Here is a 24,972-nt window from a genome sequence, read left to right as displayed (position 1 = left end):
ATTCGTGCAAAGCAACTATTATTAACTTCCCTCCGCGATAAGCTAATTCATAAAGCTGTATGCTCTTGTCGTGTTATAAGAATAATTTCAAAGCAGCATGTTTATATCTACGTTAATAATACCGAAGCATGAATAAGATGCTGATTACACGATGCTTATTGCATATTATTAAAGTTTGTCATTTTGCTTTGAAATGTATTGAAATTATTTTCAACTCATTCTTTTAAGTTCTTACCTGTATACGCCATTAGTTAACTATCAGATAATAGAACGATCATATTTGACATTGACAAAAGAAAGAGCGAAAAGTCGTTGACCGCTTTGACGGACTATAGGTTACACGTTTAAATATGCACGTCTATCTTAGTTATCACATCGTCTTATCTACGTAACGTATATAAGACGCGTATAGGTGCAGCATTTTTATATGAGTCGTACATTAAGATCGCGTGTCCACATCTCGACGACGAACGGCCGCGATATCGACGATCGGATCGCACGATACGGCCGGGAATGATATCATCATCTGTGCGTTCTGTTTGCGACGCCACTGTGTAACTACTATCGGTGGGGTTACTTCGAGTTCGTACGAGTACATAATTTTGATTTGTTTCTCTGTTTATTGTGATGGCATTCTTAAAAAAGCGGCCAAGTGCGAGTCGGACTCGCGCATGAAGGGTTCCGTACCATTTAAGACGTATTAAAAAAAACGACTTGCTAGATCTTGTTCAACATTTTACCACTTTGGACACACATTTACCACTTTAGAAGTGTCTCTCGCGCAAACTATTCAGTTTAGAAAAAAAATGATATTAGGAACCTAAATATCATTTTTGAAGACCTATCCATAGATACCCCACACGTATGGGTTTGATAAAAATTTTTTTTAAATTTTTTTATGACGTATTAAAAAAAACTACTCACTAGATTTCGTTCAAACCAATTTTCGGTGGAAGTTTGCATGGTAATGTATATCATATATTTTTTTTTAGATTTTTCATTCTGTTATTTTAGAAGTTACAGGGGGGGGGGGGGGGACACACATTTTTTCACTTTAGAAGTGTCTCTCGCGCAAACTATTCAGTTTAGAAAAAAATGATATTAGGAACCTAAATATCATTTTTGAAGACCTATCCCTAAGATACCCCACACGTATGGGTTTGATGAATTTTTTTTTTAAATTTTTATGACGTATTAAAAAAAAACTACTTACTAGGTCTCGTTCAAACTAATTTTCGGTGGAAGTTTGCATGGTAATGTATATCATACATTTTTTTTAGATTTTTCATTCTGTTATTTTAGAAGTTACAGGGGGGGGGGGACACAATTTTTTTCACTTTGGAAGTGTCTGTCGCGCAAACTTTTCAGTTTAGAAAAAAATGATATTAGAAACCTAAATATCATTTTTGAAGACCTATCCATAGATACCCCACACGTATGGGTTTGATGAAAAAAGATTTTTTGAGTTTCAGTTCTAAGTATGGGGAACCCCCAAAATTTATTGTTTTTTTTCTATTTTTGTGTGAACATCTTAATGCGGTTCATAGAATACATCCACTTACTAAGTTTGAACAGTATAGCTCTTATAGTTTCGGAAAAAAGTGGCTGTGACAGAATCTGACAGACAGACGGATATGACGAATCTATAAGGGTTCCGTTTTTTGCCATTTGGCTACGGAACCCTAAAAATGATCCGAGGTCTATCCAAGTGGCACGAGGTGGTGCCATCTGCAATCATGACGAGAAACGCGAGTTTTTAAGGAGGGTGAGCATTTATGTTATGAACTTGTCTTTGTTTCTTTTATTTTACATATTCACTCGTGAAAGATTCCTTCTGGTCAGACCTACTTGCGGAATAAATTTTTGAATTTAAGTTTTTTTTTTTAAAGTAGGTACTATAATTTTATTCTATTCTTGCACGTAGTATATGCATTTACTTTTTGTAAAAGAATCAACGCAATAACGTGAAGACGTCCATTTCTACTACACCCCCGGAATTTGATCTGGTTCTTATGTTTAATTGCATATTTCCACTTAAAACCTTTTTCTGGACGCGTCCGCACCAGTGCGTCTCGAGTCTTTTTCATCGGCCGCCACGTTTTAATATCGCATCGCAAACCGCATTCCCCGTATGAGCTGAGACAAGGCGCATTGACGTAGAGTATAGTTTGAAGTCTCTAGATGTACCATATTAAAATTTCTTATAATAAGAATTCCAATAAGTCCTAGTTATCATCTGGGATGGAAGTTGCCTTCATGAAACTTATAACAGTACTACTAATACAATTCTTGTAATGAGATAGCAACATGGCCGATAGGTTCAACCAATTACAGCAAAGATAATTAGATATTTTTTATCCTAAAAAGACAAAAAAATTATCGTCAAATAAAACTATAAGTCAAATTTCCAGTCAGATTTGGTGAGTTGGTATAACTCACCAATATTAAATTATCCTGTTAGATTTTAATTATTGACTCAAGTTTAAGCTTGGTTTGTCCTGGGATTTCTGTTACAATTTTAATTACCTAATATGCTCAGTCGTTTGGTGTTACGTTTTAAGATCGCCTGGTTAAAATAATGTAGTCGTTTCTGGTAACTGTATAGCTGTACAGTCCCCGCACAGGAGCTTGGACACGAAATTCGATTCATCGGTCGAATCTCCGCCTTATCAGCAACATAATCGATCGACGCCCATCGGAGCCATCATTGTACTCTTCATCTGAGAACAGTTGACTGCTGTGCTCGTTGACAACTTGATGCTTGACATAGTTGGAAGATTATCTTACTGGATTTTTGTCTGATCAGAGTTGGTTCTCTGCGATGTCGGTTTTACTTAAGGCCTCATAGGTTCAGGTTCTTCTCTCACTTTCACTGAGCGTAAGCGTACATTTTTTGTAAGTTTTAATTCAACAAAGTAATCGATGAGTTCAATCATAATAGATATTGCTCATAATTTTTTGCAGCAATTTTTATTTTTTTATTTTTGTGCAAGAATTGGTACACGTTTTTTAAAGAGTGTTTTGCGGAAAATCGCCCGTACTACAATACAATACAATACAAGAGTGTTTTAGCCCTACATTCGCGATTTTATTTTATCTAGGAGAAAGTCAAAAAATCAGGATTCGAATCGATGAAGTTACTAGAGAAAGGCCTCAAGATTGCTAATAAATTTTTTGGCAACCGTATGTTGATCAATAAAAGCACTACGATTTTCAAAACTCTGCTCTCTGAACCTACGGCACCTAAACAATACTTCATTCGGATCTTATTGGTTATTACTTTTCTGTTTATAAAACAATCCCAGAGTTTTATGTACACTATCTGGGGGCACGGCAGTGCCCCCACCAAGTCGAGCAAAAAAAAAAGCATCACGGCCGTACCATCCTTTTCTCGAAGCAATTCAGACCATTTTCGACCCCCTGTAACTTCGTTGTGGATAAAACTAGAAGACTGAAATTTTCAGTAACCATGCAGGCATTGTAAAGACACGGTATATTTCAAATTTCATTCAATTTGAACCAGTATTTTAAGAATTATAACAAATTTCTTAATTTTGTCACTCACTGACTCACCGATCATCAAAATTCTAAGGCACTTCTAGCAGGCCTAGAAGCTTCAAATTTGGAATATAAGTAGTGTTTGGTGTATGAATCAAGGAAAAACTAAAAAATCTAGAAAAGACCGCAAAGCAAAAATTAAGCCCATACAGCCAAGTCTTCAGTTAAATTTTTCAATATTGGCTTGACGGCTTAGAGCCATAGCGAGGGTCCTTAGTTGCTCAAGATCTGACATGTGGGCGTGTAAGACGACTTCAGCAGTTGTAAGTAAACAATGGAACACTTTTAATATGCGGTATATTGAAACAAAACAAATAACACATTAATCACTTTAAATAATTAACAATGACAATAATTAACTACAAATATTCAAGGTAAATCACTAGAGGCACAACGATCCATCGGAGGTTCGCAACAGAATGCCGGCGCGGGCGCAGTGGGCCGGTTTTTATGCCTTCCCACTGCTTGTCGCCGCACCGCTCCGAAGTTCCGTTAGGTGGCGCCATCTGGTCTGAAGCGCACCTTGGCCTCAATCTAGTCAACAGATCAACTTATTTTATTTTGCCGACACGGCCTTCCTGACTTTCGCACGTCCTCGGGCGCTTAACCTGTGAACATTTACCATAAAATACACTTTAATCTTAATCATAATTCAATTTAACATCGTTCGTAACATGACTACTACAAGTCATCTCATCACACTTCAGTGTTTGTCCATTTGTCCTGCACTTGTTACAGCTCTGCGCCTCTATCTGGGGGCCGACACTCATATAGAGTGAGGCAAGCCAGAAGATTGCAGCCAGTCAACAAATATGCAGCTCACCTTCACACAAAACTCTTTAGCCTCACATTCGGCTAGTCCCAGGGACTACCGGAATGTCTTTCATCTCATTATGCACTTCAGCAACTACTACCATCTCTCTATTCTCATTAGTGTCGCTTTCACTTGCCGACACGGTCTCATCCTCCGCATAATAGATCTCATCACACATAGCCTCTGCCACTTCAGTCAGCTCTGCTCGCCCTTTACGTACCTCTCGCAAGTTTTCATGGGGTGTTTTTAGGTACCATTTCAGCAACAGTTCAATAACAAACAAAAAAATCTGCCCCTGTACCAACCTTTTTTTTTTTTATCTGAATCAGTTAACGAAAGAATTATTATTAGCCGCAATGTGCCTGTCTTCCTCCAAATTATTCCTATTATTATCGTTACCATCTAGATCATGTATATTTTTAGGAATAAAACGTAACAAATAAAAATAAATGTAGGTTCGTCTACCTCTAAAAAAAACTGGTTAGCTCATAATACCAAACACGAGTTCGATTGGCGTAAAACCAGCATATTATTCAGCATCATGATCATCATCATCATCATTTTTAACACTGAATTTTATCAAGTTCATCCCTCCAGACACCATCAGTATTATTTTTCACTATTATTTTTAAAAGATTTAAGAGTTTACAATTTTCTTTTTACGTGTCCATTTTCTCGATTAGCTTCTGTGCAAATTTATGTGATTCTCGAGGTAAAGAGTTTTGGGGGCCAAACAAAATTACATCGTATTCCAGTGTGAACGGTATTGACAGAGTCTAAATGTAATGTGTAATGTAACAAAACGTATTTGGTAAATACATGTGGAATTATTATGAAAACGAACTTTTCTTTGATTTTTACCGCTAAGTTTACCAACCACTTATATCGATATGCACGGTGTGCCAGGGAATATACACTTTTGTGCGCCAGAATTTCCTTTATAAGCTTTACATATTAGACAAGAGTCCATTTTTACAGTAGCAATCATAAAGCTTATATCCAATATCTTACTGTAACCAAAATGTTTGAGTTTTACGTGAATATGACTAATGAGTGACCAAACCAAGAAGCGGTGCCACACAGGAAACTAGGTACGCTATGCGTTTATTGTAGTGGATTTTCAGATACCTAACATGACAAGACTTATGGTTTGAGGAATATCACCGTTATTCCATTTCTTAGAAATAATGTCAACCATTGCACGTTAACAACACAACGCAGTTGCTCGTTACATATTACACCCTCACCAACGCCCTTTAAAAGAACTGTATAGTGAAATGTTGCTCCATTGATTTGCTGCGCAACGCTTAATTTAACCATTGAACATTCAGAACTACCTATAATAAAAAATAAAATGACAACTTTTACCTGCTATATTTATCTCACCAGTTACCGCTTGCTTGAAACGCAGATAAACTTCCCTAATCGTCAAATCCTTTCCCTTTGCGACTTGGCAGGTTGATGACAGGTGTCCGGGTTTGCCGCTGGTAAAACAGGTAACAGGGCGGGTTTTTTTATCAGGCGAGAGGAGGGCTGCTTTAGAATCTGTAAACTAGTAGTTTGATACAGATGACAGAATGACATGTGCCGCTAAAAGTGCGGGAATCAAAATACCGTAGACGTTTATTATCGGCGTGTTGTCCAAAACCATCATGATTCCCTTTTAGAAGGGATACACCAATCAAAACTCGACAGAAAAGAGATTTTACAGTTATAACGTGAGAATTTAGTTCGCGTCGTATATACGGGCCAGTATTTGATAGAACAGAAATGGCAAAGCCAGTAATACATTCGCAGGTAAACCAAGATTAGGTATCTTTTCAATTAATTGCCATAGTAATACAGCAGCAACAGTTGCAGTTTTTTTTTTGTTATATATTTGCAATTTAATGATCCTATAACTGTAAAATACTATAACTATAAAATGATACTATCAAAGTAGTCCTGCATTTAAGAATTGGCTTAGAAAATTTGGATAATAGCAATTCCTTTATACTGTCCCACGTGATGCAGTCACTTTTAATTTTTGTTAAGCAAGAAGCTGCACGACCACGCGATGCATGTTTTAAAGCTAATAATAAATCGGTACCTTCAAGCTTCCTTTGTTTTACTATAACCCCATTTGTACCGTACTTCCGTGTCAGCGTCAGCATCTTACGGGTCAAAAGGCCCAGGCGCCAAAATAGGTGTCACTTGAGATTGTAAAACCACTCGCCATATTACGCAATACTCGCATAAAAATATCAGCATCGTTATTGCATTTGCGGATGGTTTGTCTTCAATACTACCACATTTGCCTTTGTCGTCATTGGGTCCGTTTGTCACTTCTGATGACGGCTTAGAGCCATAGCGAGGGTCCTTAGTTGCTCAAGATCTGACATTTGGGCGTGTAAGACGACTTCAGCAGTTGTAAGTAAACAATGGAACACTTTTAATATGCGGTATATTGATCAAAACAAATAACACATTAATCACTTTAAATAATTAACAATGACAATAATTAACTACAAATATTCAAGGTAAATCACTAGAGGCACAACGATCCATCGGAGGTTCGCAACAGAATGCCGGCGCGGGCGCAGTGGGCCGGTTTTTATGCCTTCCCACTGCTTGTCGCCGCACCGCTCCGAAGTTCCGTTAGGTGGCGCCATCTGGTCTGAAGCGCACCTTGGCCTCAATCTAGTCAACAGATCAACTTATTTTATTTTGCCGACAGGCTTTATTCGTAACGATGTTTTATTTATGTTTTACGGCAGTTATTATTATTGCGTGCGAAGTCGCGGGTTTAAGCTAGTCCCATATAAATATAGGCGCATGGTAGTGCCCCTGCCAAATCGAGCAAAAAATGGGTATTCCCGTCATGAAAAAAAGTTCATAAGTCAGAGAGAGGGCTTTAAGAAAATTCGTTGCTGGTAGATATACATATATTATATACAATAAGTAGAAGGTACCGAAAAGGAAAAAAGTAGAACTGTCTACAAAATACAAAAAGAAATGAGATCCCATCAAAAACAATACTTGTCAAAAAAACCAAGTCTCGCAACTCAGTTGTTCTGCGGTAAAAAGTTGTGAGATCCATGTAATGCCAAGTCGGTTATTAATTTATTCAGTCTCTACTTAAGCGACTTTCTGTCTTAATACGTCCAGTCTCTAAGACCACGATCGTGGTCCATAACAATTGAAAATCAATTGTGTCTGGAATCTCCGTACTCGAAGCATTAAGTTGTTACGTAATAATTAACAGAATCTTATAGTGACGCATATCAATATTAAAATTCTTTAATGTTTTATATAAATATATTGAGACTTGGCCATCGCCTGAAAACACGTGTAAATTCAATCGCCTGAAAACACATGTAAATTCAATTATACTTCATTCGGATCTTATTGGTTATTACTTTTCTGTTTATAAAACAATCCCAGAGTTTTCTTGAGTAAGGTTAGATGAAGTATGGGGCAAGAGAACCACTTGTAGGGAAAGTAAACAGAGATACTTAAAAAATATAAATAGCTTAATTAAATTAAATAACTTAAAAATATAACAAATGCATTAATAAAAGTAACTTAAAATACTTATATAGATGGCCTTTCATCATATGGTTTCTCTTGCCCAGAGCAAAATAAACTTCTCTTACCCTACCTATTAGATATGGATCTAATTCGGGGTTTCTTATATCAATGGAATAAGTCATTGTGTTAACTTATCTACGTAGTAACTAAAATCTGAAGTCTAATATTCACTTGAATATGTATATTTATACATAGTAGTATCATGGCTCCTCGGGAAGTCTCTGTCACGAAGAAGGATTAACGTACAAAGCTGCAAGGTGGCGCTGCAATCGTTAAAAACCATATCAATAGATATGCCAAATCGAAAGAGTTGCTGTGCCGTGAGGCCTATGAGGTAAGAATGCCATACAAAATACACGATAACGACCATTGTGCAATGGGCGAGATATAATCCAGAAATAATTATATATACCTAGACAGCTCTAAATAAAAGCCTCCCAGTCAGAATTGTAACGGGCAAGCATTACGATCTCATAAATCCAGGGGAGACAGCGCCAAACGAGACGTTCCTATGTGTCTTAGTGCCGACAAACATTGGTTCATTGGACGAATGCTCTTAATCAACTTGTAGGCAGTACTCACTTTAGATAAATGGGTGATGAGAATGCTTCGACTCCAAGTTCTGGCCCAGGTTTATTTATATGTTTTATGATTGAAGAAAATACTAGCTGCATTACTGCATATCCAAAGAAAATGCGCAGTCCGGTTATATTAAAGTATTTATCTATTAATAGTTAGGTATGCCTTTTATTTACGTAGACATATTATTTTATATTATACTCCGGATCATTCTATTTCATGTTTCGAACAAAGATAGATGGGAATATAGCTGCCTGATATACGATATCACTAGACAAGACACACAACTCCAGTTACATCAAGTCAGGAGTAATTTGATCAAATGTTATTTTCTACATTAAAAATATGTAGGTAAATGCAAGTACACAGTTTCATGACATGAAGTAGTGTTTATTATTGACATCCTAAATAAATACTTACTAATACTTACATACTAGGAGTAATATCACTAGTAAATAGTGGTAGGTATGTTTAATTTAATATTTATGTTTTCTTATATATTTGACCATGACCTAGCTGGGAGATTAATCTGCAGGTCGAGTTATTAGTAAACTCACGATAACTATATATAAATAGATACGTCATTAAAATAACACGGACTAACTGAAATAAATATTGACGTGTTTTCATCACGCCCGGCTAGCTCAGTCGGTAGAGCATGAGACTCTTAATCTCAGGGTCGTGGGTTCGAGCCCCACGTTGGGCGCTTTCTTTTTGCTTTTTGGGTGGCTAACTATTCATCACTCATAGCAATAATAAGATACGCCTCAGTCTTCAGTCTTTAAAACCGTGGTTTTGTATTTAAATATTTTTTTTTGTGGTACTGAAAAGCCCATTGTAATATGGCATGGTATGACATTACTTGTCGTACTAGAATCCTTAATAGAAGGAAGACCCGGAAGTACTTAATAGAATAAAGAATTATGAGAGTCCTAGCAATGAAAGCCACAGTTTCTATGTACAGTCAACAAATATATTGGCTTAGCACCTCTGTATGCACATATTTTAATGGTTCTGCTGACTGTACCTATTTATTGTAGCAATTTATTAAAAAATACAATATTGGATCCATAGAAGTCAATGACATACATTTTGAGTAAAGTAGGTAGTTGTTTAGTATTTTGTGTTATACTCTTGAAAACCAGTTTGTTTATGTACCGTATATACCTATAGCCAATCGAAGGCGCAATCGGTCGGTCGCTTAGTACCGTTAAAGGGTCAATGGGTGGACGGACAGCTCTATGTAAAATGTTTCCCACGATGCATAGTCACATATATGCACACTTGAACTTGTCGATGGGAGCTATAATGTGTTATCGAATTTGTGGTACTTGCATTACCGGCCAATAAGGTGTTTCTTTTTATAATTTTTAAGCGTTATACAAATATGTAGTATCAATCATTTTCTTTACGACATAATGCAATAATTTGATTGATACGTATATATTGGTACCTACTCACTTATAATAAAAATCAGGATATTACCTTCCCACCTCTGAATACCCAGTGACACCTACGCGAGGTAACTTTACCAATAAACTGGTACGTTAGTAACCTATTTGTGACAACTCCTTCCATTGTAACGTCTGTTTATTTTCAGGTAAGAAATGCTGAAGCAAGAATAGTCCGGCGGCGTGTGGTGAGCTATTTATGATATGTCTTGACTTTAACAATTGTCATGTTTAAATGTAGGTTAGACAAGATCTTGAATGCTTGAAAGGTATTGACAGGTTTACACTACCTATACCTAATTCCAAAATAGACAGCAGCAGAATTTACTATGCAGTAGCTTAAAATAACAGTAACGTTACGCTCTTATGTAAATGAAAAGCATTTGCTGCTATTTTGAGCAGTTCTTTAGTGGTGTTGAATCTGATTGGTTTAATAAGAGTTTGCATCAGAAAATACTCTCTTAAGCAGCTGAACTTTGCCTTTTGTTTACTTTTAACTGAGACGTATTAAAATAAATACCGAACAACAAGTATCGCGTGTCCTGCCTCTATTGCAATTGCGCTACTCCTTACAGACTCGTGATTTTCTAGTCTCGGATAATGAGCTAGCTGTATTTAACTGCCATGTACTAGAAATGATTTTAATTCACTCTTGCTGAAAGTCATGCCATGAGTCTTGAACATGACAATTTGAAACTGCGGAGTTATTGTTCGGGGCTTTTTTTACGTTATTATTTTTATTGTCTTTTAGTGGATGTCATATATATAATAAAACTGAAAAGACAGCTCCGGTATTTACTGCAATATATTTCGTAATGCTATTAAATTATAGGACAAACACAGCGCTCGGTGTCACATATGTGTAATTATCAAAAGTAATGAAAGCTATAACATATAGGCTACTTATATATTAATTGACTTTCAAAAGAAAAGGCTTCAAAGCACCTGTATGAAATGTAACGTGTATATGTATAAAGTTAAACATGCAACTGCATACTTATCGTTATCCCAGTTGAATGCAAAATTGTGAACGCTTAAGTTGGATAGCGGACACCGCCGCGGGTCGGTGTTATTTTCATCATAAAATTACATTTCAATCTGTGCGGGGCTGCGGCCGCACTGATTGCCGCGTTAACCGTTAAGACGGTAGTTCGCGGAAACGTCTACTCCGCTCAACTCGCTGAATATTGTTCAAATTTAACGTGATTACATTAAAACGATTCTCACTAGGCACGTTTTGCTCGAATACTGTTATTACGAGCAGTTAGTTTTCTGCATTTACCTACTATAATTAATTTTCTTACTTGTTACTATTGGCTAATGAACGCACCTGTAGGCGTTTATTTTCGGACGATAACTATCAAGGGTAGACCTGCGAATATAAATAATAAATAATCAGCGCTTTTCAATTACAAGTGGCGCAGTTAAATCAGATTTTCATAGCGGGGAACTTGTTAACGGTGAGATTACGATAGAACATTATTAACAAGCCGAGAGGCAAACGTCCAACGTGTAAATGGTAATCACGCATCGCATTTAAACGAATGTTATTCATAATTAAGAATAATACAATATAAATTATAACTTATTTTTCTTCCTCGCGTTGTCCCGGAATTTTGCCGCGGCTAATGGGAGCCTGGGGTCCGCTTGACAACTAATCCCAAGCTTTGGCAATATAAATTATAACTATTGTTAACTAACCTTTGCATACGATTAAGTCTACGTTGAAGAAGGTTTACTCTTGAATCTCTCTGAGATTAATGTGCTCCCTATATTAGATATTATTCGACCCCTAATTTGTTTTCCTAAGAAATTATTTACAGAACAAAGCAATTGCTAATAATTTAATCCAGCCGTTATTGTATGGTTTACTTAGTAACAAACATGGAATACAAAAGAGCTTAAGACTAACTTATACTGATCAAATAATGGCAGACGACTAAATATTTCCAGACACACTTTGATGCATAGGCATCCAACTAAAAATACGCAGTAGTCATATAAATAATTATTGAACATGAAATGGATTTGGTAACTTGAAACATCCAGGTTAATCACTCACACAAAACCTAAAGCATGCCTACCTGCAACGAGCGAGTCATAACACGCGAAAGATTGAAATGAGATGATAAGAGGCGAATCAGAAATCTTGCCGAAAATACGTATTATGAGGCGGCGGTAATTTTATAAGGGATTCCGAGGTTCGATATGCGGCCAATCATTACCGTGCCTCGGCTTGCTCTCGGTGCGGAGCGGCTTTTTGCGAGATCTAGGGAGATAGGCGTGGGCTTAAATATGCGGGGAGGTTTGTGAGACGATCAATGCTCGCTCAGGTATCACGAAATAACACCCTCGCGCTTTATTTTACACGTGATTGCGAATTTAACGCGGCTCGACCGTATTATCAACATGTTCCCCTTTTAAAAGATAAAACTCGGCCTGTCCGAATGATGTAGAAGACCTTCGCTGATTGCCAAATTGGATTTTATATACTTTCGCATGTATGCGTGTTTAGTTAAAGTCGTACTTTATTGTTCCGTGCGTCTCGCGTCGGCTCGTTAACGCGACCTCTGGGATATTTATTGTATCCTCTTCAGAAAATACAATTTCCATCTCGAATGCCAATAAATTGTACGTTGTGCATACATTCCCATCTTCTTTAAAATAATTCTGAAATTAGCTTGCTGCTTATTATAGTGAAAAGATGGACTCTGATGAATGATACGCGCATTCACGAGGTTAAATTTGTCGAATATATCACTTTCGCGCGTTTATTTATGTGAGAGTAATAACTGTTTATTGCGCTCGTTCCTTTAGATAATTATTATTTTTTATCCGACTGACAAAAAAGGACGGCAATGTTTTTCGTTACTTAAGGTATGGCCATGTTTTTGCACATATTAACTTATCAGATTTAAATTGTTTAGCCTCAGTTTTGCGTATGTTTTTTTTTTTCGCAAGTGACAAATCAGTTCAATGAGTAAGTAAACGCTCTATTAGTGTCATTATACGTTACTTATTTTATTCAGGTTTAGTTGATGCTTTCAATGTAGTTTTCAATGTTCCTACCTATTCAATTGCGTGGTAGCATATTGCCTACAACGTTGAGCGTTATATTTGTCCCTGTATACGCTGTCAACATTCATAATGTTATTCCTTTTAGGGCACAACATCACACATATAATTCACTCGAGAGCTGAGTGTAAACACGCCGTTCCGCGATTGTCACGAAAAGAACAATTCAGCAAGATACAAGATAAAAGGAGGGGCGCGAAATAAATTTCTTTATAACTTGCAACCAAGTGGTATTTAATTGACGTGTCAGTGGAGTGCTGGGACGGGCTCGCCGTGTGGCCGGATATCGAGATCGCACGGGTACAATCGGCCTGCGTTGATGTTATCATAGAATCTTTGAACGGAACAATCAGAAGCGCTGATAATAATAATAATAATCCGCAGGGCAGCTTGTGGCGAGCTGTTGGGGAGTAACGACCCCACGGACCCGAGTACTCCCGAGAGTCGGTCAGGGTCTCCGTCTCCGGCGTGTCTTCGTCGGTCGGAGTGGACTCCAAGGGGACCCGCAGGACTCTCAGCTCTGGCTTGCCTTCATTGGCCGGCCAGAGAGGAGTCGTTAGAGCTAAATGCTCCAGGGGTGGAAGTGAAAACTTGCATATGACGCGAGTTGGCACAGTGGCTGTTATCAGCCACTGGGTAGAAAGCGGCGTACACCTCTCGACACCCCTGAGCCGCTCACATCAGTGTTGCTCCTGGTCGTCTTCACGACGGCATTTTCAGGGGCCCATCTAGTGGGCGGCGGGTCACCGCCTGCCTCGATAACTAGTGAAAACATTGTTATGGCAGGTGTCCGGACCTCTTTGCAATAACCCAGTCTCATTGTCCTCCCAAACTTGAATCCATAGACCGTTATACTGTTCACTTTTACTACAATAGTCCCAATGCCTGCTGCGACCGGTTCATGGGTGTCTATTGTTGGGCCTGTGAACGGGTTCCAGCAGGCGTTCTACATGACATTAAAGCTTTCCAAGGGGCCTCTACGTGTTGGATCTATATCCCCACGCAAAAGACCGGGATTTATAGGCCCGTGAAATCCAAGGAGATACAATAATAATAATAATATGTCCACGGGACCCGACGTGGACTTGCTCGCGTCGGTAACCTGGTTACGATTCGGGGACCTCTTCGGAGAAACCGAGGGTTTTGCCTGTGCAATTGCCGAGGAAGTTATGATGACGAACAACTATCGGAAATATATACTGAAGGACGGTACGGTCGACATTTGTCGGGCATGCCGCCGTCCCGAAGAGTCACTCAGGCATATCATTTGTAGTTGTTCTCATCTCATCTTGCTAACAGCGATTACTTGCACAGACATAATCTCGTAGCCAGGATTATTCACCAGCAACTTGCTCTTTTATACGCCCTTGTGGACCGCGAAGTACCTACCGTACTACAAGTACTCACCTGCGCCAGTTCTCGAAAATGGTCGTGCCACGCTCTGACAGGACTATTGTAGCCAATAAGTCTGACATCGTGATAATAGATCGATCGCAACGCCGGGCCGTGCTCGTCGACATCACCATCCCCCATGATGAGAATTTCGTGAAAGCCGAGAAGGACAAATCCAGTAAGTACCTAGACTTGGCTCACGAGATAACCGCCATGTGGGATATTGATTCAACGATCATTGTCCCGATCGTCGTTTAGCGAAAACGGTCTGATAGCGAAGAGTCTCGACCAACACCTTGAGAGACTCTCGCTAGGTGGTTGGATCAAGGGTCAGATGCAGAAGGCGGTGATCTTGGACACGGCTTGGATACTCAGACGGTTCCTCTCTCTGCAGCCCTGACCACCGACAGCTTGGGCCCTGCCCCGCTGCTGGCGGCACCCTAGGTTAGGTTTTTTACATTGTGTTTATATGTGTTTTTTTTTTTGTGTGGTTTTATATTTTACTTTTATATCCATATTGTAAAAAACCTCAGTCTTAGAAGTAAGAGAAAAAAAGGAAATAATAATAAAACCTTGTTTATTTCCATAACTCAATTAGACTTGAATTCCTTTAAGGTAATCAAGTATTGATATTTGTTGAGCTATAGATCCCATTTGGGTAAAAGTTTCCTCCTATTTCTTCTATAATTTTCTATTTCTTCCCTTTTCAATCCTTCTGCTTCTATTAGGTCGTGGACCACCGTTTGTAAGAAGCGCTGATATATGTAACTGATACACATTTTTCATTATGATGTACTTGCTAAAGAAATATGCAAACGTGTTTTATAAAAAGTTCCAGTTTGGAACGCTGCTGCTGCTGCAAAATAGCAAATAATACGGATAAAAGGCATATCTCTAATTTTATTCATTACCTATTCCTGCAGTGGTATAAAAATCATTTTCGTTTTCGTATAGGACATTTTACGAATTTATAATAGAATAGAATAATTTTTATTCGTAAACACAAAACAAGACATAATATAATATAACAAAAACAAAGAAAGTATAAAGTGCAACGAAATTACCACATCTCAGCATGTTGCTAAATACCACGAATATATATAAAGACCAATGTAACAGTGAATATATTACTTAATACTGAACCGCTCAGCTACATCTCTCACTCTATCGTAACTTACTTACTTTGTAGGTATTGCCTCGGGCAAGGCTAAATTCAATTCCTAGTATGTATTACTATTAATACATTCAAAATGAGCTTAAATACCCCTTAATACTATTAGAAATATGATAAAACAGAAGTTACTGTAGGTACTATAGTATCTAATTCATATTTCTTATAATCTTTCAATATCGATTTGGATTTGATGAGTCGATAGCTAGGCGCAAGAATCGCGTGTGGCGTCTCGCTAACACTTGATATATGGGCTTCGTAATCACGGCTTCGCTTGCGTGAGATTTATTCCTCACCTGTTGAGCCAATTATTTACATTCGGAAGTCATTTCTCTCGGACTCGACTCGTTTCGTTAATGATTTTGATTGGAAGAAGGGTGATGACTTAGTTATTGGAGTAGTTGCTAGGTAATATAATACAATTTTGAATTCATGTTTAAGTATCAAAGTTCTGTACAGTCAATGCGACTAAATTACGGAATTTTCCGCAGACGGGTTTGGCCGCATCGACCTCACATAGGTTTTTTTTTAATTGAAGAAATGTTTACGGACATTGTAACAACACAACAGTGATAAATTGAGTTAGCAACATCTTTAGGTACTACTTAGTTTAGAAAATTATGTTTGGTGAATGGATATTTGCTATATAATGCAATGATAGTAAACTTTGTTATACTTACAATGTTAAGGTGGACGTTTGATGTGATGTACTCGTAATTTTGCATAATTGGGTACTGTACCTACCTGGAAAGCAAGATGTTCTCGTTACTATTTAAACAAGAAACGATTTAATAACCATCCTATATATATAATTAACGCCGACTGGTACTAAATTATTGGCCAGACTGGGTAAGCACATAGTATTTACACTATTGGCTTGTAAAACGGCGTCGATATTTTTTCAAGTCGACGTAAAGCTTGCAACCTATCATTTACTAAAGTGCCGGTTGCCAGTGACGATAATTTGATAATAATTGTAACTGTCATAGCCCTACGTCGGCACCTGCAGCAGAACCTTTAGCAATAAAAATGTGTCTTTCACTTTTGTAATGTAAATTACGGAGCAACTTTAGTTATATATGTGCGAGTCTATTGATAGCTTACGCACATTGTTGCATTGCATTAAATTTGCTGCACCATAAAAACCTACCATAGATGCTAATGGGAGTGTCCAGAAAATAGTGTACCCCGTTAGCGTGAGTAGTTAAGACAAGTTAATAATGTCAGTTTGGTGACCATTTTTTTCAGAAAAAACTTTGTTTTGGGGTTTCATTTTATAAACTATAAGCGTTATAACAATGTAAAATAGGCAAAAAGTTAATTCCCTTTTGTTGAAAGATTTCATGTTTAATTGACGTCACAAAACTGACAGCTATTAATTTTTCTTTTATAATATAAGGAATTATATTATATTATAAGGTAAGGTATTATATAAGGTATTTTCAACGCTACTGGGTACACTATTTTCTGAAAACTCCCATTAGCTTCTTAATTTTTACTGTGTTAGATTTTTTTATTCTACCTTTAATTCGTTTCTGACTTTTGTTATGGTGCAGCTATATGTAACTGCTGCTTTTTTCTAATTGTGTTTGTTTGATTTTGTTTTATCGCAGCTATTAATATTTAAAGAGCAGCGATTAGCCCGATAACGATATTTACAATACCTCAAACAATCAGTTAAAACCTGCAGTTTATGTTCGGAAGTAACCGTTGTGCAGATATCGGCCCACTGCTAATTAGTACGTGTCGAAACCACTATACCGACTTAACACCTTTTTTCTCGAGTGTTTACCTACGAGATTTGCTGTCTTATTTACAATAACGCTGTTTCGTTTAGACACAAATACTGACTATGATTGTTTGTACAAAATTATTATATTGAATCCATAAAGAAATGTAAAATTTGTATCAATACATTATTGTTAGGTCCGTACATTAGTTAAATTAGGACATTAATTAAATTGTTTCTTGAACACTGCTATTGTTCCTGAGTTATAATATGTGTTCTACGTATTTAAGTATTTGTTTATATGTATAATAATATCATTAATATCTATACATCTCCCCATCCATGCAATCAAACAGCATAGAGAAATATGAAGAATACAAAATTTTTTTTACTTTGCTTTCATAGACTACAATAAGACGTTTTAGGCGTTCGATTCACGGAAAAACATAAGTACATATTATGAGAAGCGTTGAGAACACAAAACATACCGAAAAAATACATAAGGACAATCCAACAAATAAAAAAATATCAGCTAAAATACAAACACAGAGAGAGATGGTCAACTATTTAACATGCAGAAAGGAGTAAACCGGGGAGACTCCTAATCATCTAAACTGTTTTCAGCAGTTCTAGAATATGTATTCGGAAAATTCAAATGGGATTCTTTTGGTCTTAACATAAATGGAGCTAAACTAACAAATCTAAGGTTTGCCGATGACACTATTCTACTGAGTAACAACCCAAGGAACCTAAACTTAATGCTACAACAGCTTGCAGACAGCAGTAAAAAAGTTGGGCTGACGATGAATACCGAAAGCCCAAGACCAAGAATATATATATATTAAAACCCATGTTATCCAGAACACAATAAACTTTTCTATAAGACTATCTTCGTTGCAAAGTGTACAAGTGGTCCATCCTTAGGACCTTGTTATTGATAGGTAATGATTTGGTTACAGTTAATTTTGAAACAATGTCAAGTAATGCAGAATAATTATAAAAAAAGATCCAATAAAATTGATCCACAATTATAGCTTTCCCCTAATTTCCATTTTCTTATTGACTGCTCTTATATTGCACACAACTATAGGTACTTGGCTGTAGGTCATCATATATCTCATCCGTAACACTTACTACTCTAGTTAACTTCTCAGCAGATTCACTTGGGATTGATTCCAAAGGATTTTCAGTTTTATTCCCAAGCTGAAAGAGTCTTATTGTTTGACCATTGAATGTTACAGCGCGGCAGATTCACCAGATGCTGGGATCAAAGGACAATGAGCTTTATTTCCGTTACATAAAGTGGTAGGAATTGCGATGAAATCTTTGGCTTGGTTGATTTGACCGCAGTCCAGTGATTTATCTGCACGCAGCTCCGACCTGTGAACGGATCGTTTATTGCTCGCTTGTTATTTTATACATAATTTATTTTTAACGATCTATCGATACGCAAAGAGTAGGCACAGTCGTTCAGTGAAAATTTGACCACCCGTGGTTTTTTAAATGTCTAAATTATACTTAAAATATTACCAAATCATTTAGTGTTGGTATTTTCCCAATTGTGACTTAAGTATTTACTGCATTTTTTTAAACAAGTTGATACTGAACTGATGTTAAATCCGAGAATTTGTACTTTTTTATTTAACAATTCTAATAAATAACCTATGTTTGAGAAAGAAAGGTGTAAAATATTAATTAAACATAAAAGGTTTAGTACGTAAACCTTAGAAAATCCCAGTGTGTAACATGAATTTTAACTCCAAATTGCGCAAAAGTGCGGATAAAATTTACGTCGATGGAACTGCTGCCGTATACCATGTTTTCGATCAGAATACACGGTAATTTCATAATTATCGTATCAGAAACGGCTTCAATGCTGGATTTTTAGGGTTCCGTACCTCAAAAGGAAACTGCACCCTTAAAGGAAGATCACTTTGTTGTCCGTCTGTCTTTCTGTCTGTAAAGACGCTTTATCTCCGAAATGGGTGGAGATTATCGATTTGAATATACTCAGGTCTACAGTCTCGTGAAGCTGTGAAAAAACAAACTTCTAATTTATGCCGCAAAAAATGTAAGTACCTATATTTCGACACTCCAGAGAATCAAAATTTACTTTCTATTGACCTAAAGCTATGAAATATGGCAAGTGATATCGTCTTATACATTTTTTTATTCACTTATGTAATTAAATCTACCAGTGGATGGAACATCATTCGATAGGATTATAATAATAACTTAGAGCTTTTAAAAAAAGCTTTTTCATCACGTGAATAGGAACTTTTGAAAGTCTTAAAATAATGTGACCTCTTGCTCTGAAAATTAAGAAATAACGCTTAATTAATACTTTCCAAAAAGTCCGTTGACTCAATAAGATACAACCTTTTCCTTGTATCTGGGGTCACGGGGGCGTCTTGACCAAGGTGTAGAGTTTGTGAAGTTAGGTTAGGTTAAGTTAAACTCAGTTGACCAATTCCTGATGAGAAATAAAATTAGCCGTAACTATTAAGTAGATATGTGCTTAAAAAAATGTTAAGTTAATTGACCAAGCGTTAGCGAAGGTCTTCGTTTCAACTTGGGCAAAAATTATTTCGTATTTCCGGATGTTCTCCTTTGCAGGTCGCATTTCTCATCCGATTGTAGAGAATTTTTGTGAGCTCGATGTTTTAAGCTTATCGCGAGGTCAACAGCCCACATAGCCACTAGTATAATTAGTAATTACGCTTAACTATGAATGAAATAGGACAGTATCCCTTAACCTTAGTTGGGATGGCATAATTTGGAATACGAGGGTCGACCGCCAGTAACATCTGGTCCCATTCTCTAGATATGATACGAGTGATATAATTTCGCTACATGATTTGACCATCGATACACGCGGCAGATTTACAATGCGACCAGTAATTTATAGCGATGTTCGATCTAGATGTAATTTAATGTTGTTGGCGCACATAAATCAAGCTCATCCACCGCTCACACTGATATCTACGGGGCTCTGAGACTTGTTAACCCGATAATGTTGCGGGAATTTATCGGGTGGACCGTTTGTTCAAATTAATGGCTACGTAATAGGTAGGTATATTTCTTAACTAATTAGCGAGGATTATAGTCCAAGTCGTGGGTAGTATTCGTGGCATTTCAACAAATTCTCCCCTGCGAAGAATTCTATTTACTTAAACAGCGAGGCAATTATTTTTCAAGTCCCGAATGCATTCAAGTCCTCCGTTGAGCTGGACATCGGGAGGGAATAGCGTCAGGAGCTGGCTAATCGAGCGAGCGGCGTGTCGAGTAGCTAAGAATAGCCGATCGGACACTTTTTGTCTTCTCATTCCAATGCGCCTCGTTCGTTAGCCGGGAAAGCAGCGCCGTAAATTTGATGGGAATGTTACCCATATTTGCAAGAAGCCAGCTCTAGCGTAATTTGTAGACATTACTATGCATGTGGTAACTTATTTGCGTATATTTTTATTTGCTCTTCGAGATCCTAGAGCTTTTATCGGCATTTGTTTTTTATTATATAATTTCATAAATAAGCACCGATCACTTATAATATTGAGAGGATCAACATATTTATAGGATATCTACTTTTTATAAATTTTTATCGGAAGTACCGAATAATACCGTCACCTACTTACCATCAGGCGGGCTGTATGCTTGTTTGCCACCGACGTAGTATAAAAGAAATTGTTTTGCGTCAATATGGCCGACCACTCGGGACAACTCATTCCGTTGCCGGACGCCAGACCGTCAACATTTCCAGCATCTCTTGATCATGTGATGACACTTAGAGAAGCGAAACGCTTGTCGATATTTGTACTTTTGGGAGTGGTTTAAATAAATAAATAAATATTATAGGATATTTTTACACAAATTGACTAAGCCCCACAGTAAGCTCAATAGGGCTTGAGTTGAGGGTACTTAGACAATGATATATATAAAATATAAATATTTATAAATACTTAAATACATAGAAAACACCCATGACTCAGGAACAAATATCCATGCTCATCACACGAATAAATGCCCTTACCAGGATTTGAACCCGGGACCATCAGCTTCATAAGCAGGGTCACTACCCACTAGGCTAGACAGGTCGTCGCAAGTGCGAAAAATAGGAAATTCGAAACGAGTGACGATAAATTAAAACACGACCGAAGGGAGTGTTTTAAATCGACACGAGTTGCGAATTACCTATTCGCACATGTATCGTACAACATTTTACAGTACATATGGCCCTTCAAATGTTCGACATAGTAACGTAATATGCTAATTTTCGCACTAGTGCGGTAAAGTAGCACCATATGTACTGTAAATATATATTATATATATGAGGATCGGAACAGTAATTGCCTGCAAATAATATATAAGTGGATACATACAATGGTTTAGCTCTGATTATGCGGAATAGCAAAGCAATATTTTTGTATTAATTAATAAGATTTTACACAAAATAACACCTAATTTTGTTAATTACCTAATGAGTATTTTTCAGGCGCGCAATGATAGGATGATGTATGGAAAAAGATACCATCGAAGAAATTGCATGTAAAAGCCGCATGTAAATTCCACATGATATATCCTTCTTTTAGCAATAGTTTAAAAAATAACTGTCATCTTCAAATTTATAATTTATCACAAAAGGACTATTTAAAGTGATATTCAAGCCAATATGGTCATAAAGAAAACTGATAAGTACGGCCATTTATAACGACAGTGTCTATAACACTGTTATTAATGAATACATCGGACGTAAAAAAACTAGTCTTTCATACATGAAGCGACGATGATAGGTCCCTGAGACTTGCTCTGTACCTTACAAGGAAACTTATTAATTTGTTTGCACATTACCCACTTCCTTCAAGGGCGCAACGCAACCAAGTGAGTCGATTTAAGCCGAGATAGGCAGGCCTGCCTCGGCGAGCAGATTAAGCGTTTACGCACAAAAGAAATTATTATCGAGAGCCCCGCAGTGTATATTATTTTTCTCGGAAAAAGATAGATCACTAAAGCGATTTTACGAGAAATTAATTTTGGCAGAGAGCGACAGGGCCAGTGACCGAGGGCCAGGAGTGAATTTGTGTGAACGTGCGCTCGTTACAGTTACCGATAATCACGCATACCATTTACTCAAAGGGCAAGTGGAGGTTGTAATTCATGCGCCTTATCGATATTCTCTGTAACCGGCGGTTTTTAACAAAATTAAAGCGAAAAACCTATAGGCACGTTCCTCTGTAATCGTGTTGGAAGTTTAAAAGTTGGAATACGTTTAATTTGAACGCGTTAACGTGGAATGCGCGGGCGCCGATTACGCCCCAGTCGCAGACCACTTACCCACTAGATGAATGAACCATAATACATATTAGGTGTAAGACGACTGGCGATACTGGCTGTATGTAATGTATATTACAAGTAAACAAAAATTATATCGTATTAGGTATAGAATTATGCTAATAATGCTTGTAGCTTGGTGATAACGAGTCTTCGTAAACGCTTCATACTGCAAAGTCTACGCGAGGTAGTCGATGGCCCCAGTTGTCGCGGCGGCTGCGCCTGAGCCACAATTAATCCACTGTAATGCGATACGAACCTCCTGTCGTCGGCGACGTAATGCATCGTGATTTACTCGCGCTGAACAAGCCGTTAATCTTATTACCACTTTCAATAACTTTATTATCGAACACACGCTACTACAATGCCACACTTAAATATACACCTTCAACTGACTGTCCAAGGATCATTTGATATTATCAGATGCCTCATTGAGGTTAGGAAGCTTCCCACGAAATTTATATTTGTCGGCTTATCGTTATTTGTCTGCTTTACCGAAAACGGAAAGTTAATGCGACTGTAACTACGATTAAATGGCTACGACTACACAATTTAATTCATACAGTTTCCAATTTATTGCATATCTTAAACATTGCTTAATACTAGCAATAATTATATATATTATCTAGTATCCTGTAGCACGATTTTTAAATTTATAAAACATTATTCCAGTCATTTTGCCTAATTTAATAAGTTTAAATAACGATCTCATCTTAACTAAATAGAGTTATATCACGAATGTTCATCAGGCAGGTCCATAACAGAATTTTCACATTTTTTGATCCGTTATCGGATGTCGGTTACGACCATAGGGAAGTAAAATGTATAGTCATTCGGCATCCAATATTGAATTGGATAATGTAAAACGCAGTAGGTACCTAATACCTACGCAACTTATAGACAGTACACTACTAACTTTGAATCCGATCCCATTTTATTCTTCGTTATCTTCGTTTACTGTAAGACATAGGCCTCCTCCTTTCACATTGTCGTCTCCAACAGGGTTTCGATTTGCTTTTTTTTTTTATAATACGTCGGTGGCAAACAAGCATACCGCCCGCCTGATGGTAAGCAGTCTCCGTAGCTTTGATTTTGTTCACCATTGAACCATTTAAAATGCGGCTTTGCAAGCAAGCTTTAAGTGTTTAAGTTATTTCTATGTCTTTTACTTTGTACTTTAAGTTTTTTAGTATGTTCATTATATAATCAATTAGGTAATAATAGCAGTTCCGTTATTTCAGAAAAAAACACATTTCCTCAACGGCTTTTGGTTCTGCGGTTAATGTGGCCAGCACGTTTTCACCTTTGTGAAGGATTTCGTAATGAGTAAATTCCAAAAGATCGCTATTAATCTATTTCGATTAGCTTTATGCGTTTAGAATTATAAGTAGCAGGTACGTCTACACAGCATACTACTTATATCTGAGCGTGTGAATTAACTTTTTATTCACCTCGCAAGCCTCCGGGCTATGCTAAACTTCATTTGAATTCGACGTGTTAACCCCCGAAACTTTCGAATATTAAGATGCAAATGACGAGTCCGGCGGCAAGAAGGAAAAATGCTACACTACTGTTAAGGGATATTACCACAGAGCGGGCGATTTGCATACATTTTCGTAATAACAACTTCCGTTTGTGTGCCGGCGGACGTGTCACGAACTAAAGGCTCTACGGTAGCTTGAACTCACATCCGATCACTCTCATTATCATAATATATCTGGAAGAAGGTGCACGTAGTAGAAGAATTGAAGTAAATAATATCAAATATCTGGCATGTTTTTTTTTTCGATTTTCAGCTAAGTGATGGTTTGTTGTTTTTGAAATGAAATGTTAAATCTCTGGGAAAACGCGTATTTTCGTGTTTTTATATGTTTTCCGAGCAAAGCTCGGTCTCCCAGGTATTAATACATATATAATTGAAATCAGATGTCATTCTGATGGCAATCGAATCGAATTCGAATCGGCCTGGGAGTCTAATATGTATTAATTTTGGACAGATAATTTAAATTGTAATATTTTTGGTGCATTTTGGCGACTGTCCAAATTATGATTACGAATGATACGACCTTCAAAGTCTTCAAACCTTCATGAAAAGGGCGTACTCCCATCTTAAAGGCCGGCGGTGTTTAGTCACCCCAAGGGCGACGGTAATTCCTTACCCCAGGCAATTTGTCTGCTCGTTTGCCACAAATATTATACAAGAATATACGAAACCAACCAATAAAGATGTATCTTTATGCTTAACGAGACAATTAACTACGAAAAATAAGTTTTTTTTGTATTTACCCAAAATTATAATTATAGCGTG

General features: G+C 37.3%; 1 protein-coding gene and 1 non-coding gene across 3 annotated transcripts in view; both read left to right on the top strand.

Moving 5' to 3' along the window:
• LOC133522764 (lysine-specific histone demethylase 1A) overlaps positions 1–24,972 on the top strand; it is a 441,475-nt gene that overhangs the window by 284,888 nt on the left and 131,615 nt on the right. The gene's annotated exons all lie outside the window — the stretch shown is intronic.
• On the top strand, positions 9,155–9,227 carry Trnak-cuu (transfer RNA lysine (anticodon CUU)). Its single transcript has one exon. It is a non-coding gene; the product is annotated as a tRNA-Lys (tRNA).

Source organism: Cydia pomonella, chromosome 11, assembly GCF_033807575.1.
Source record: "Cydia pomonella isolate Wapato2018A chromosome 11, ilCydPomo1, whole genome shotgun sequence".
NCBI classification, from domain to species: Eukaryota; Metazoa; Arthropoda; class Insecta; order Lepidoptera; family Tortricidae; genus Cydia; species Cydia pomonella.
This window is presented reverse-complemented; position numbering and strand designations above follow the sequence as displayed.